Genomic DNA, 13,318 nt, shown 5'->3' with positions numbered 1-13,318 from the left:
ACTTTTGGGAACTCTCCTGTTTTCCGGAAGGCGTTGGATGGGGATGGTATTTTTCCCCCTTTTTTTCTCGCCTCCCTGTAAGGGTTAATTGCACGTTCAATTACAGACCTATCACAGGAAACCTGAATCTCGGTTTTGGAGATGGTTATGCAAATGGAGACGGTTTAGCCAGTGAAAAAGTTCTCCGGATTAAGGCGCTGGGGGGTGGGGGTGGGGTGGGGTGCGTAAGGGTATTTGTAAAAGCTCTTCTCGGAGCGCTGGGGGGCGGGGAGGCAGCTTTCCGGAGGGCGACCCCCGTTCCTCCCCGTGAGGCCGGTGGCGGTGGCCGGGCCGGTCACCTCCCTGTTGCTGTCTGAAACGCACTCGCAGAGGCCAACTGTTGCGCGCAGCCGGACGAGCGACGCTGGGTCCGCTCACGGAGCAGAGAGCCGAACGCCCCGGGGTTCAGAAAGCACCACGCATGGAGCTGGCCGCTGGCCAGCAGCACCTAGCCGAGGAGTGAGCGGTTTGAGCCCTGGGGGCCAAGCCTCCATTCCGAACCTTTCATGGAAGTGAGCGGAGCACGGTGCCGGTCGCCCGGGTGGGGTGGGTCGGGGGCCGGCAGCCAGCAGAGGAAACGCTGTAATTTCAACCAGGCCCTCCCAAAGGCTAACGAAGACTTGGGGGTCATTTTTTTGGAAGGGCTATTAATAACTTCGGAGATTAAATGCAGCCGTCAATTACATACACATTACAAAGGTAATTGAGGGAAGTTGCTGTGTGCTTTCCTAGTGCAACCGGTGTCTGTGTAGATGTCGAAGCAAGAAATTGTTGGGGCAGCCGGAGCACCTTGGCCGTTAGCTTCTAACACTCGGCGCTGCTGATTACAGACTGCTTGCCCTTGAGCTCCCTGTCTTTTTGGGAGCTCAAGTATTTTCTCACAGCGGCGCGATTTTATTGGTTGTAGAGCCCTGAAAAGCCCTTTCTTTCCCATCTCCCGCCCAGCCAGAAAAAGGGAAGTGAACCAGCAGCCACCGAAGCTTGGGGGCTGCGCAGGTCAGACCTGGGGTCTTTGTGTCCTGCACAGTTTGGGCCCGGACCCAGCGGAGATGATTGGCGTGAAGGTTACACTTGTCATTCTTATATTTTGAAGGGGTAGATGCGGCATGGCACTTAATGGGAATGTGACAAGTTTTCATCTGCACATGCAAACAATATGTGCCTTTGAGATGGACTGAAGGCATTCAGGGAGTGGGCTGTGAAATTGCTCTCCCCATTCTCTCCAAGTGTGCCGGGTACAGTTTCTGGCAGTGGCAGGGCATCTTTCTTAACTAGCCTCTCAGGAAAAAGGAAACTTGAACGGTGCTCAGCGACAGCGTTACGGTGTTACGTCCTCCCTTTGATAGTCATTGTCCGCAGAAAACACCTGAGGAATATTTTTGCATACATGTCTACAATGCCCTCCCTAAAGATAGGGGAGTTATTAGTGGCCAGAAGCAGGAAATGGAAGCTAATGTGCTCACACCCAAAACATTTTATTCTTTTTGTCTTGTCCTTCATCTCCCTCCCAGGGCTGCTGCTTTTATTTCCCCTTTTGAATGACCTACTGGACTGCATTCTCCTGAGGAACAAAGGAAGTGCCTTTTTAGCTGGAATCCTTGGAAGACCACCAAGGACTTTAGCTCATGCAGTGCAATTTCGCACCACTCTCAACAATAACAAAAATGCATGACTGAATGGCTCAAAAATGTGGAGTGTTAGAGGCATTCATTTGAGTCTAGGGCACTGTCACAACACAGACAGACCCAAGTAAATACCTTTAGATGGCCAGTATAGAAACAGGGGTAATCTTTACCATTGCCCTGGCCTCCCCACATGCATACATTAGCCTCATCTTCTCTGAGCTACAGGCACATAATTTTAGTCATTTTTTGGGAGGTAGTCACTGGAGTGATCTTTTTAGTCGAGGTCTGAATGAACTGCCGGGCACTTTTTCCTTGGAGGGGACTATGGATATATTTTGGGGGAGTAGATAGATTTTAGTGCTGGATTGTTTGCCAGGCAAAAAAGGCTACAATGTCTAGGTGCCCAGCTCGTTGAACCCCAGGACTAGCCCAAGTTTAAGGTTTATTCTCCCGATTACCTTGTACTTATCTTCCAGAGGTTTGAGCAGGCTTTAAGAATACTGTTTTGAAAGGGCTCAGTCATCATAAATCATAATTAAGATAATTTGATGTCCTTTCAAGGGTGTCTGTGAGGACATCATGCTGACAGGGCTTCTGACCAAGGCCCTGCATTGCCTGTCGTCTTGACCCCTGTTCTTCTCAGATAACGGGGAGCCCTGATACCATGATCAAAAGGGACCTGTAACACAAAGGATAAGTTTTTCCCCCAGCTTTCAAGGGGCATATCATTTTGGAATGTCTGTATGTGCAGTATTCTGTGCTTGGCATTATGGAGGTAGGAAGGAGGGCAGGTAGGGCTCCTGCCACCCAGGGACTGTAGGGTAGTAGGTAGGTAAGCATGCACTTATATAATTGGAATACAACCCTGACTATGAGAAGTACTACATGACCGGTACAGAGGAGAAGGGAGTGCCCTGGGGAGTTCCAAGGAAGAAAGGATTTGGGAAGGGAATGTTAACTGGGTAATCCTAGTTCATTAGTTAAAAAAAAAAAATTGATAATAAGAAATTTGAAAATCCCAACCATTTCATTGGACTTCCCTCCATTAAAGATAGAAGATAAGGATAGGCAATTGTTGGCAGTAATTGGCGACAAGTCTGATATTTGCTGAAATTGACTTTAAGAGTGATGAGTCAGGTTAGAAGCTTTTCTGAGCTTGCCAGAGGTCCCCTTCACAGTGACTCTGAATGATGCCCAGGAGGATTTTGTGTCACTAGTTGTGTTTCTGGGGTTTTAGTTTCCTGCTCCCATTTATGTTCATGACCATGCGTCTGTGAGCATGGGGGAACATACACCTTATACCTCAAGGGATTCTGGGAATCAGATGAGCTATGTTAGGATTGCCTGGGGGAAAAAAGTGCACATTTGTTTGGGAGAGGTAGCGTTACTTTCCATTCTGATACTGAGTTGATTATTGCATGAAAGACACAAAGGAAATGTCTAAAAGATTTGTATTCCCCCTTCCCCACCTTACATAGTAGGGTTGGATTTTGGAATGCACTTGTGAACTGTTCTGTTGGAATCCAACAGTTTGGCTTGCTGTATTTTACTTGAGAGGAGAAGGCTTAATTGAGCCACAGGATCTGTTGCCATAGAAATTACCCCAAGTGTACAGGAACCATCTCCCGGACATGTTCAAAGAAGACCTTAGTAAAAGTGTTCTGGCTTACTCAGCTCCATCTCTAGTTAGAGCACCCAAACATAAAATGTTTGACTCAGTAGAAGTAATATTTTCCTTTTTTATTTGATTCACATGGAATCACACTCAATTTTAGGATTAACTGGAGACTAGCCTAAGGAATGGAAAAGGAGGTTTGTTGTCTCTACAAGGGAAACATCAGTCTTCATCTAAGACTGCTGGAAATAAGTTAGTTGCTCTGGCATCCCAATAACATCATCTGTTTTAGTACTGCAGTTCACAAAAGATGCATTTTGACCTCATGGTGAGAGGCTGTTGCTCTTGAATGCTTTCTCTGGGCCTGGCCAGAGGACTTTATGTGATTGTCTCAAAGCCCATGGCACCCAGGTGAGGTCAGAATTATTACTGTCACCGTCATCCTCATTTGACAGATTCAAAGGGATTAAGAAATATATTCTCAAAGCTGGTGACTGGCAGAGGTGGGATTGGAACAACACAGGTCTTACCTGGCCCAGACTCTAGTCTTTAACCTCTATACTATGTTATACAGACAGGAAGGCAAGAAAGTACCTTCTCTGTTCCCAAAGAGGGATAGTTTTAGAACAAGAGGGCCTTGGACTGGTAAAAGACTTATAACAGCACAATTGTCATGCAGGGGATCCAAGCAAGCTCTTTGCAGACAGTGCTATACCCAGACATCGACAATACAGTGTTAGCTGTGGCAGGAATATTAATGGTATGTCCTGGGCCAGGGGGAGCCAATAAGGGTTTCTAAGGAGGGGTGTGCCATGAGTTAAGCTGTTTGCAGAAGATAACTATGGCACTGCAATATAGGGGTTGGTGAGGGGAGAGATAAGAGGCAGGGGGATCTGTAAGGAGGCTGTAGTGAATCGCTTCTAAACTGGTCTACCTCCCTCTTGTTTGTTACCCTCTCAACACATCCTGAACATTGCCAGCGTTAATTGCCTTATAGCACTGCTGGCTTTGAATGGAGTCGGTCTTTCCTCTGCTTTGACCTTCCAGGGCTCATAAGTATCCCAAATGGTCCTTTCATGGAGTCACTCACTCTTTTCAAGGTCTGTGCCCTCTTCCTCTTACTTCCTTGTTTGAACCAAATGCATGGCCTTCAGCACATCACTGCCTTGTGTATTACATTTGTGTGTGGACACAGGTTTGTCCATAACTGTAAACACCCGGAGGGCAGGGATGGCAGCTCCTGGTGTTTTATGTGCCCAAGAGCACCAAGTGCAGTAGCTCAATGCAGTATTTGTTATACAAGTGGGCGGGTGACAGGCAATTCTGTCGTACTCTGTCAGGACACCAGTGCTATAATGGGATTATACTGCCTTGACGATGGATTGTCATCCCACGGTCTGATGATCTTCTGGATCTAAATACTTTGAAGGGAAATAAATTTAGAGTAACTCTCCATGATATGTTATATAGCATGGAGAGTGTTTTTATTCTTTTGGGGAAGTACTTGTCTTTAGCACTTAATAACCAAGTGTTATAAGAATTATCCTGAAAGATTCAGAATTCATTTTTTCTTCCTGGTTTTAAAGGTACCCCTTTAAGGAACAAACAAATGAGACTGTTGTGGTTAAGCAATTTAGAGCAAGTTTAGAGGAATAATTCACATATTCAATTCAAAATATAGAGCTTGTTCATTGCACACCATTTACCTTCTAAAAAACAAATCTTAGGTTTATTATCTTTCAAAGCAGAAGAACACATGTTTAAGAAAATCAGAGTACTTTATATAAGCCGACATACTGAAGTACAACAGGTAAGAACTAGCGTTTTCAATTCTACTTGGTTAACCATCTGTTGCTTACTATAGAGAGAACATGAAAGTACAGAAAATTCATGAAGTGATTCCATCCTGGAGGTAATTTGAAATATTATATTTAAGTTCTGATGCATTTAATTCGGCAATCTGGTGGGCGAGAGAAATCAAAGCAATCCATCAGCCAGGTACTCAACTTTTGAAAAAGAAACTCTAACAAATGTTAGAAATTAGGAAAAAATTGAATGGAAGCGTTAAAAAAGTCAATAACCTCCAGGAAGCCTGGAAACTATGTAAAAACATCTTATTGGAAGCCCAGATAAATGTGTGCCAGACATCAAAAAGACCAGCTGCTTGGGGGAAGAAAAAAGAACCCGGCATGACTAACTGGTAGAGTAAAAGAGACTCCTTCAGGGAAAAAGGCATCTTTCACAAAATGGAAAGAGTTTAAGCCAGAGGAGAAAAGTCCACGGTATATGGCAGGGCAGGTACAAACTAGAAATTAAGTAGAATTGGAGGTGACCCTTGCAAGGGATTTGAAAGAAGGCCCATGTGAGGATAATGAGAAAAAGGTAGGCTGAAGCCAACCTACCACAGGAAAAGCAATATGACTTCTTTAAGGGGGAACCATGCCAGATTACTCTCCCAGAATTCCTTGGGAGAAAAGAGGCATGTGGATACAGGGAAATAGACATATGTAATTTAGGTTTTCAGAAATTACGCAGTGGGATTCCAAGGCAAAGAATGTTTAGAAAATGGATTTACTTTGGATAGATGGGAAAGTTGGTTTATTAAGTACAGAAAAATAATTGAGAAAGAGAAAAGCCCACTTTCCTAGATAGAGTAGTTTACGTGGAAGGGACAAGTTTTCTTGGAAAGAGCAATTCTAGCTTAGCTCAGGGACAAATTAGTTATCTGATACCTTTGGTGAGGCTCTTCAGGCCTCAGTTTCCTCACCTGAAAAATGGGGCTGGGAGTGTTATAATGCTGGGCCATATCAGTGGTTTTGAATCTGTTGCTACACACTGGAACCACCTGGGGAGCTTTTCATCTCTTCTTATCACTGAGCGACTCCATTCTAAATGTTCCAGTGAAGTTTACCCCAGAGTATTGTCTCAGATAAGAGTTTTTTTAGTTTTTAAATTTATTTATCTCCCCCCTTCCCCAGATGGTTCACTCTTCTGTCTGCTCATTGTTTTGCTTGCCTTCTCCAGAAAACATTGGGAACTGAACCCAGGACCTCCCATATGGGAGTGAGTGCCCAGCAGCCTGAGCCACATCCACTCCCCACAGGCTGCGGCATCTGGCTTGTGGCATCTGCTCGTTTAGGCACCTGCTCCTCGTCTTTAGGAGGCACTGGGACCTGAACCCAGGACCCTCCCATGTGGTAGGTGGGTGCCCAACTGGTTGAACCACAGCCGCTTCTTCTTTTAATTTTGTGTAAATTGTATTAAAGAGGAAGGATTGTTAACCTTGGGAAAATGTTTTCTTAAATCAAGATGCTTGTAGAAGCCATAACCAGTGGTGCTTTGCTCAGGGCAGAGAGATAAAAGGAGAGGACGTTGAGAGTAATTTGGAGAGAATTAGAAAAGAATCCAGCCTTGCTGCCATGTATTGATTAAGTGTCAGTGTGTTGGGATTTTTTTCTTCCCTTTCTCTTTATTGGTAAAATAAAATTTAAAAAAATCTCTTGATCCCTTACTTTAATGTCCTGTTTGCCATGTGCTTATTCTCTTCAAGTATCTTATCAAGAAATAGAAGTACAGTAAATCCCTAGGCTTCTGGCCGGACCCTCTATCAAGAACACAGCTGGGAATGTGGAAGTAAGCAGAACAGCTAAATGATGGAAACAGCTGTCATAAAGCCCATGCACTCTCCTTGGAGAAAAGGCCCTCAGAAATTTATTGGCACTAGTCATTGATCGAATAGGTCCTCTATCCGGAGGACTAGGCTAGTTGCTGGAGATGCAAAGAGGTTTAGAACGGGAATTGCACTTTTGAGGAGCTTACACTCAAATGAGATTGATAGGGTTTCCACTGGCAATTAGCACGGGACACTGGTTGTGGGGTGGGAGGTGGGGCAAGAAGGGATACTTTTAGTGGCAGATCAAACTTGACATCTGGGAGAAATGATGACAGTGTGACACAGGGTAGAGGGAAGCCAGGAGTTGAACAGTAGACCCAGAAACCTGCTGTTCCTGGCATTTTGAGACTGTAGGTGGGGCAAATACTCAGAGGCACTCTGTAACCTTGAGGGCACAAGTATGTTTCAGGGCAGTTATTAACTAATTAACTTGTTTGGGGTATATTCTGATGTAAAGGTTAGTTGGGTAACGGACATTCTGACCAGCAAAAGAGCTGGTTCCTAGTTACGGGCAACAGGTTCAAATATTTGAATATTGGTTTCCCTTTTAATCATTCACCAAACTAAGTAAATGTATAATCATAAGAAAAGGAACACTAGGAGTTGAGGATAGGAGTGCTATTATTAAGAATGTGGACACATTTGATGGGCTTCGATGCTGACCATGTAGTGATTTGACCCTACTTAGGTCTGATCTAAGAGACCACGTATCCCTATTTCCTATCACACTGCGTGGCACATGGCAGGCACAGGAGAAATGTTTGTGGCTCTTAAAAAAAAAAAGCTCAAGCATGATTTTGACTTTTGTATTTATCCTGGGAATGAATATTCCAACTCATTCCTTTTTAATTTATTTTAAGCTATTTCATTTATCTTTCAACTTGCTAATACACCCAGTTCTGGTGGACACTTGAGTAAGAAAGGACAGAATCTTTGTTTTCTTTCTTTATTTTAAACCTAGAATGTTAAAAACGTCTTGGCTTGCTTGGAGGTGGGAGCTCAGAACTGCATGTGATTTGTTTTAATCCTGGTAGACAAATGGTTCCTGCTGCTTACTTTGGTTGTTTCAGACCAGCAGGAACTAGCCTCAGCTCTGCTTGCACAGGTACTTTTAGGATGCTACCTTGGCCCTTGTTAATTGCTGCAATCTTTCTTACCCAAGAGTTCACCTTCACCTCCAGTCGTTTTCTCCAGGAAGCTCAGGTCAGCCCCTGACAGGATTGCTGTCTTTTTCTGGTGTAGCTCAAGGTCACCTGTCTCTGCTTCATCCCAGCCATTCTTTTCTTGCTAGTCCTTTCTTTTCACCCTTTGTCAGCTTGGCTTTTGAGCACCTCTTAAAACCAGGCTTCTTTCTTACATGTGGGGCATCTGTCTACAGGAGCAGACTGGAAGTGGTTCTTTGGGACTGCAGAGGTTTCACCAAAGCCCTTGAAGTTGGCATCCCAGCCAGCATTAAGCCAGCATTAGACCACGTAAAAGTTTTTCCTTCAGTTTTTGTTTCTCTTCTGCCACACGTTTGTCTCCATTGAGTTTTCAGCCTGGTGTTTAGTGAGAGATGAAAACAAAGTGCCGTGTCCTTGCAAACTGCAGTGTAAAGCATGTGCTTGCAATGGTCCAGTCTGAGTGGGAGTATCATTTTTCTTGGCAGTCACTTCACAGAAAGTCCTGTCTCTTTGGTGCCAGAATAAGCAGTCATTACATTCCTTACAATTTATCATCAAATTATTATCTTCTATTGTTAAAATTGCCTTAATTATAGAATATTTCCCCATGCTAGGATTTCCAAAACACAACAAGACAACTTCTCACCAGTCCTTAAAAATCTCTCCTTGACCAGAATGTTGGAGGCTATAATGAGGAATGGTTCTTTGTGTTTCTGAGGCAAAAAAAAAAAATTTTAAGGGAAGGAGTGCAGTGGGTTCATTTTAAATTGAATTTGAACTAAATGTCCCCAGCTGGCCGGTTGGTTAATCGTCTGCCTTGTTGTTTACCCCTAGTTTGGAACTAATGTAGTTCCCCCTTCAGGTTCTGTGGGCCTGGATGTTCTCTGGAGAGGCACCACTGGTGGGAGGTCAGTTGATCATTAAGCAGTGTGGCCATCTTGGAAGATGTTTTTTTTATTCCTCACTTGGGCAAATGAAAAAATATTGAGTGTTAAAAATAAGGGCCTGCATCAGTTTTCTCAGCGATTTGAACAAAGTTTTAGGTAACTGGATAGGATAGTTTCTTTCATAAGCTCTACCTCTGGCTCTGCTTTCAAGATATATCCAGAATCTGGCCACTTCTTACCACCTCAGCACCTACCGTCCTGGACCCCCACCCCCATCACCTCTTGTCTGGGTTATCCCAGTTGCCCATAGCTGGGGAATCAGGCCAGGCCTCACACCCATGGATCCTGCAGTCTAAATCAGGGGTTCTTAATCTTTTTCATTCCATGGGCCCCTTTTCCAGTCAGGTGAAATGAATACTACTGTAACTTATTTATTGTGCACGTTCATAAGTGAAGGAAATGCTAGATTTCAGTTAGGTCAGAGAAAAAGATAATATGTTGATTTTTTTTTTCCAATTCAAGCTCACAGAGCCCCTGAAATCTTTGGTCCATGCACCCCTGATGAAGAACCTCTGGCCTAAGTGGTGAAACAGATTGATTCGGTAATTCTACAAATCAGAATTTTAGCTGTTGATACCTGCTTCCAAGAAAGAATCCCTTGGCCTTGGGTATGAGGTGGGGGATGGCAATCAGGGCAAAGTGGACTTCCTTGGACATTTACACTTGCCATTCAGCATCATGGGGTTCTTATTTTTGTGGAGTAGTGCTTTTTTATATACTCACAAGCCCCACCCCCACCCCCCCACGACCAGCTTCTTGAATGGCCACAATGTTTCTGGAAGTGGGTTCCGGAGTACTAGATAATGCAGTGCTGAGGAGATGGGCCTAACTTGGTGAGGCTTACATGGAACACTTTCTCTGCTGGCATACCTTGGCCATCATTTTAGGGCACCAGACAAGGCCAAGTTGAACACTTGTATCAATTTGCACTGTTTTTGGTCCGTGAGGTGGTCTGCAGAGGAACCACCATAGTCTTATGAGCCAGATATTTGTGAAAGGTCCACACCCACTCTCCTTCCCATGGAGACTTCAGAAATACTGGTTACCTGACCAGGTAGTGGCTCAAAACAAAGCCTTTCATGCCTCGCCTGGATTGTTGAGTTGAACTCTGATCCCACAAATTATGACTAGCATGTAGTTCTCCTCTCCAAGTCTTTATTAATGTCGACCATGGGTGGTGCAGGGACTGAGGGTCCCATGACTGCCAGGAGGAGGACAGGAGGACCCTGGCCATGGGGAACACATGACCAGGAAGATGGGAGCATGAGTAAACACAGCTGGAGCGGACAGTTTTCAGGTCAGGAAAGAACATTCCCTGCCATTCATTGCAGCTCTGAGAACAGGGTTTTTCACCCTTTTCAGGAAAGATGGTCTCAGAATTTCAACGCGGATGAAACAGGGCCCTAGTCTTTGGCAGTTTGTTCAGAAATTCAAAGCCCTGATGAGGAACTCCGAGGCTAAAGTATGTCCTGACACCATGTCACATGCCTGGCATTTTGACCTAGAGGTATGTGAATAGTCTAGGGATCCCAGCGTTTCCTGGTTACAAGCACGTGCCTTTAGCCATCTTCTAATCCAGACCCAGACCCCTCCTGTTTCCAAGGGCAGACTCCATTGCAAGGACAAAGGGTGAAAGCCCCATGTTCTCTTTTTAAAGCAGTGAACTGACTACATTGTAGCAAATTGGGTGCACATGCTTGTTTTCAAGGGCCAAGTCTTGCTTAAATACAAAGAAAACTGCAGTGGTACTATGCCCTCTTTTAAAACTGTAGGCTTGCAATTATTATTAGGATGAACTGCCCACTTAAGAATGGAAGTACTGTGTTTTGTTTCTTAATGCCTAATTGTTCAATTGGTCCATATACTATAAAGCACTTAAGGTGTGGGTTAAGATGCATGAGTTCATAATAGGGCAAACAAAGTCTAAGCTATCTAGATACAGCTTTTAAGTTTAGGGAGAAGTGGTTCATTATCCCTGCTTTTATTTTTAAAATGATTCTCAGATACAACTTGAATCATTTTCACCAGGAATCACTTCGTATTTTTCTTGAAACTTTGAGCCTTGATTGCTTCTAAGCTCAAGAAGGAAGTAAAATGCATTCAGATTCTGGGATAATGGAAGCTGGGACTGAGCTTGTTGATTATCTCTTCTGGGTCTGTAATAAAAGGAATTTCTAAGCAAATGAATGGTGTAAAGATATTAGGAGGTGTTTAACACCTATGTAAGGGAAGAGACTATTTCCAAGGAACAACCATTTTAATTGAAACCATTGTGTTAATTTTAAAAAATCTATTTATTAAAGTAAGTCACTCAGTAGCTTTAGTTGCCAATATGTACCAGGGCCACTTTGTGTTTGAAAGTGATAAGTCTGCATTTCTTTAAAAATATATAATTTAACCCATATTCTCTCCAATGAGTCCAATTTCTAAAAGGCATTTCTATAGCTGACCATGTTAACATGAGATGTGAATGGCAGCTCTGCTGTCAGGGCAGGATATTTGTTTTCCTTCTTGAAGTCCCAACAGCTGTTAAATCCTCATATGCTGTTGAAAGAAAAACAACCCCCCCCCCCCAAAATTGGGTAGTGTTTTTCATGGGAGAGGAATGCAAACTGATCACTAAGATTGAAGGGAATTGATTGAATTTGGCACAGTTTGAAATTTCAGAAGTGTCTTCTAAATCTGTGCTCCATGCCTGAATGTCATGCCAATGTCTTGTGGCTTCCTGGGCTGTTAGTTAAAATATGTAGATTTAAAACTTACTTTTTGCCAACTGTAAATTACCTCAAATATTAAGAGTTTCTTAACAGAAATTGGTTATACAGGAATTTTTCACCGTTTTCAGCAGTTACTACATGAGCTTTGGCATACTGTGCATTGTTATATAGCATTGTATATTTAGTATATGCTTGTGTTGAGGAAAATGTAACCCTAACTGCAGACAGTTTCCAAGGGGCCATTTAATTTTACCTAAAGTATTTTGGGGGAAGCAGATATGGCTCCACTGATAGAGTGTCTGTCTACCATATTGAAGGTCCAGCATTCAATCCCCAGGCCCTCCTGACCTATGTGGTAAGCTGGCCCACACGCAGTGCTGCTGCCGTGTGCAAGGAGTGCTGTGCCATGCAGGGGCGTCCCTACATAGGGGTCCCCCACGCGCAAGGAGCGTTCCCCTCAAGGAGAGCCGCCCCACATGAAAAAGGAGCAGACTGCCCAGGAGTGGCGCCGCACATATGGAGAGCTGATGCAGCAAGATAACACAACAGAAAAAGAGACGCAGTTTCCCAGTGCTGCAGGATAATGCAAGCGGTCACAGAAGAACACACAGCAAATGGACACAGCAGACAACAGGGGGAAAGGGGAGAGGGATAAATAAAATAAATCTTAAAAAAAAAAGTATTTCAGTCGTGATAGTCACGTTTTTTTAAGAAAGCAGTTTTATTGAGATGTATTCATATACTATACAGTTCATCCAAAGTATACAGTCAGTGGCTTTTTAGTATAATCACAGAGTTGTGCACTTACCACCATAATCAATTTTAGAACATTTTCATTATGCCAAAAAGAACCCCTTTCCCATACTGCTTAACAGTAATAGTCACCTTTTGAAATGAAGGGACATTTTAATCATTAATTTAATTAAGAAAGAATTGCAGGGCGTTTTATGCTAGGTAAACAGAAAGGGTTGGAAATTGTCTTCAAACACCGCATAACTCAAGTGTGTTTCTTAGTTGTATTGAATTCTGTTCGCTGAGGCAGTTGACTTTTATGTTCATGTTCCTTTTCAAACAATTTACTGTAACCTTGACCAGGCCTTTCTCATCTCATATTTCTTTGTTCCTTCCTTTCCTAATATTTGTTTTTTTTTAATCAGTCAATATTGATAAATTTTTTTCCATTTAAAAAAAAGACTAACATGATTTCATCAGCCTTCTAATTGTTTTGCTAGTGGAAATCTATTGGTCCCTCAAAGATCATGGGCACCTGCTCTGTTGGTGGTGGCAGTGCAGTTTTCAAAGGAACTGGTGACTGATTCTTTAGCCATATGTCTCCTGATTTTTTAGAATCTGGCAGGGCCTGAAACTTTTTAAAAATCATGTCAATTTTTTCCCAAGGGTATTTTAATTTATAATAGAAATCTTACCTGTTTAAAACTGTTTAATACATATTCAGTAATATTCATAAAATATAATAGTTGTTTTTAGTGAGTATTTTAGTAAGAGCTAACATTTATAGAACACTCACTAGGGAAGTTT

The 13,318-nt window shown here is 43.1% G+C and overlaps 1 protein-coding gene and 1 long non-coding RNA gene across 2 annotated transcripts in view; both read left to right on the top strand.

The window, feature by feature from the left end:
* GPC4 (glypican 4) overlaps positions 1–13,318 on the top strand; it is a 112,722-nt gene that overhangs the window by 1,553 nt on the left and 97,851 nt on the right. The gene's annotated exons all lie outside the window — the stretch shown is intronic.
* On the top strand, positions 4,816–12,457 carry LOC131277281 (uncharacterized). The gene is made up of 4 exons (XR_009184460.2): positions 4,816–6,476; positions 9,525–9,604; positions 10,425–10,569; positions 12,097–12,457. It is a non-coding gene; the product is annotated as an uncharacterized lncRNA (long non-coding RNA).

The sequence above is a fragment of the Dasypus novemcinctus genome, chromosome X (assembly GCF_030445035.2).
Source record: "Dasypus novemcinctus isolate mDasNov1 chromosome X, mDasNov1.1.hap2, whole genome shotgun sequence".
Taxonomy (NCBI): domain Eukaryota; kingdom Metazoa; phylum Chordata; class Mammalia; order Cingulata; family Dasypodidae; genus Dasypus; species Dasypus novemcinctus.
This window is presented reverse-complemented; position numbering and strand designations above follow the sequence as displayed.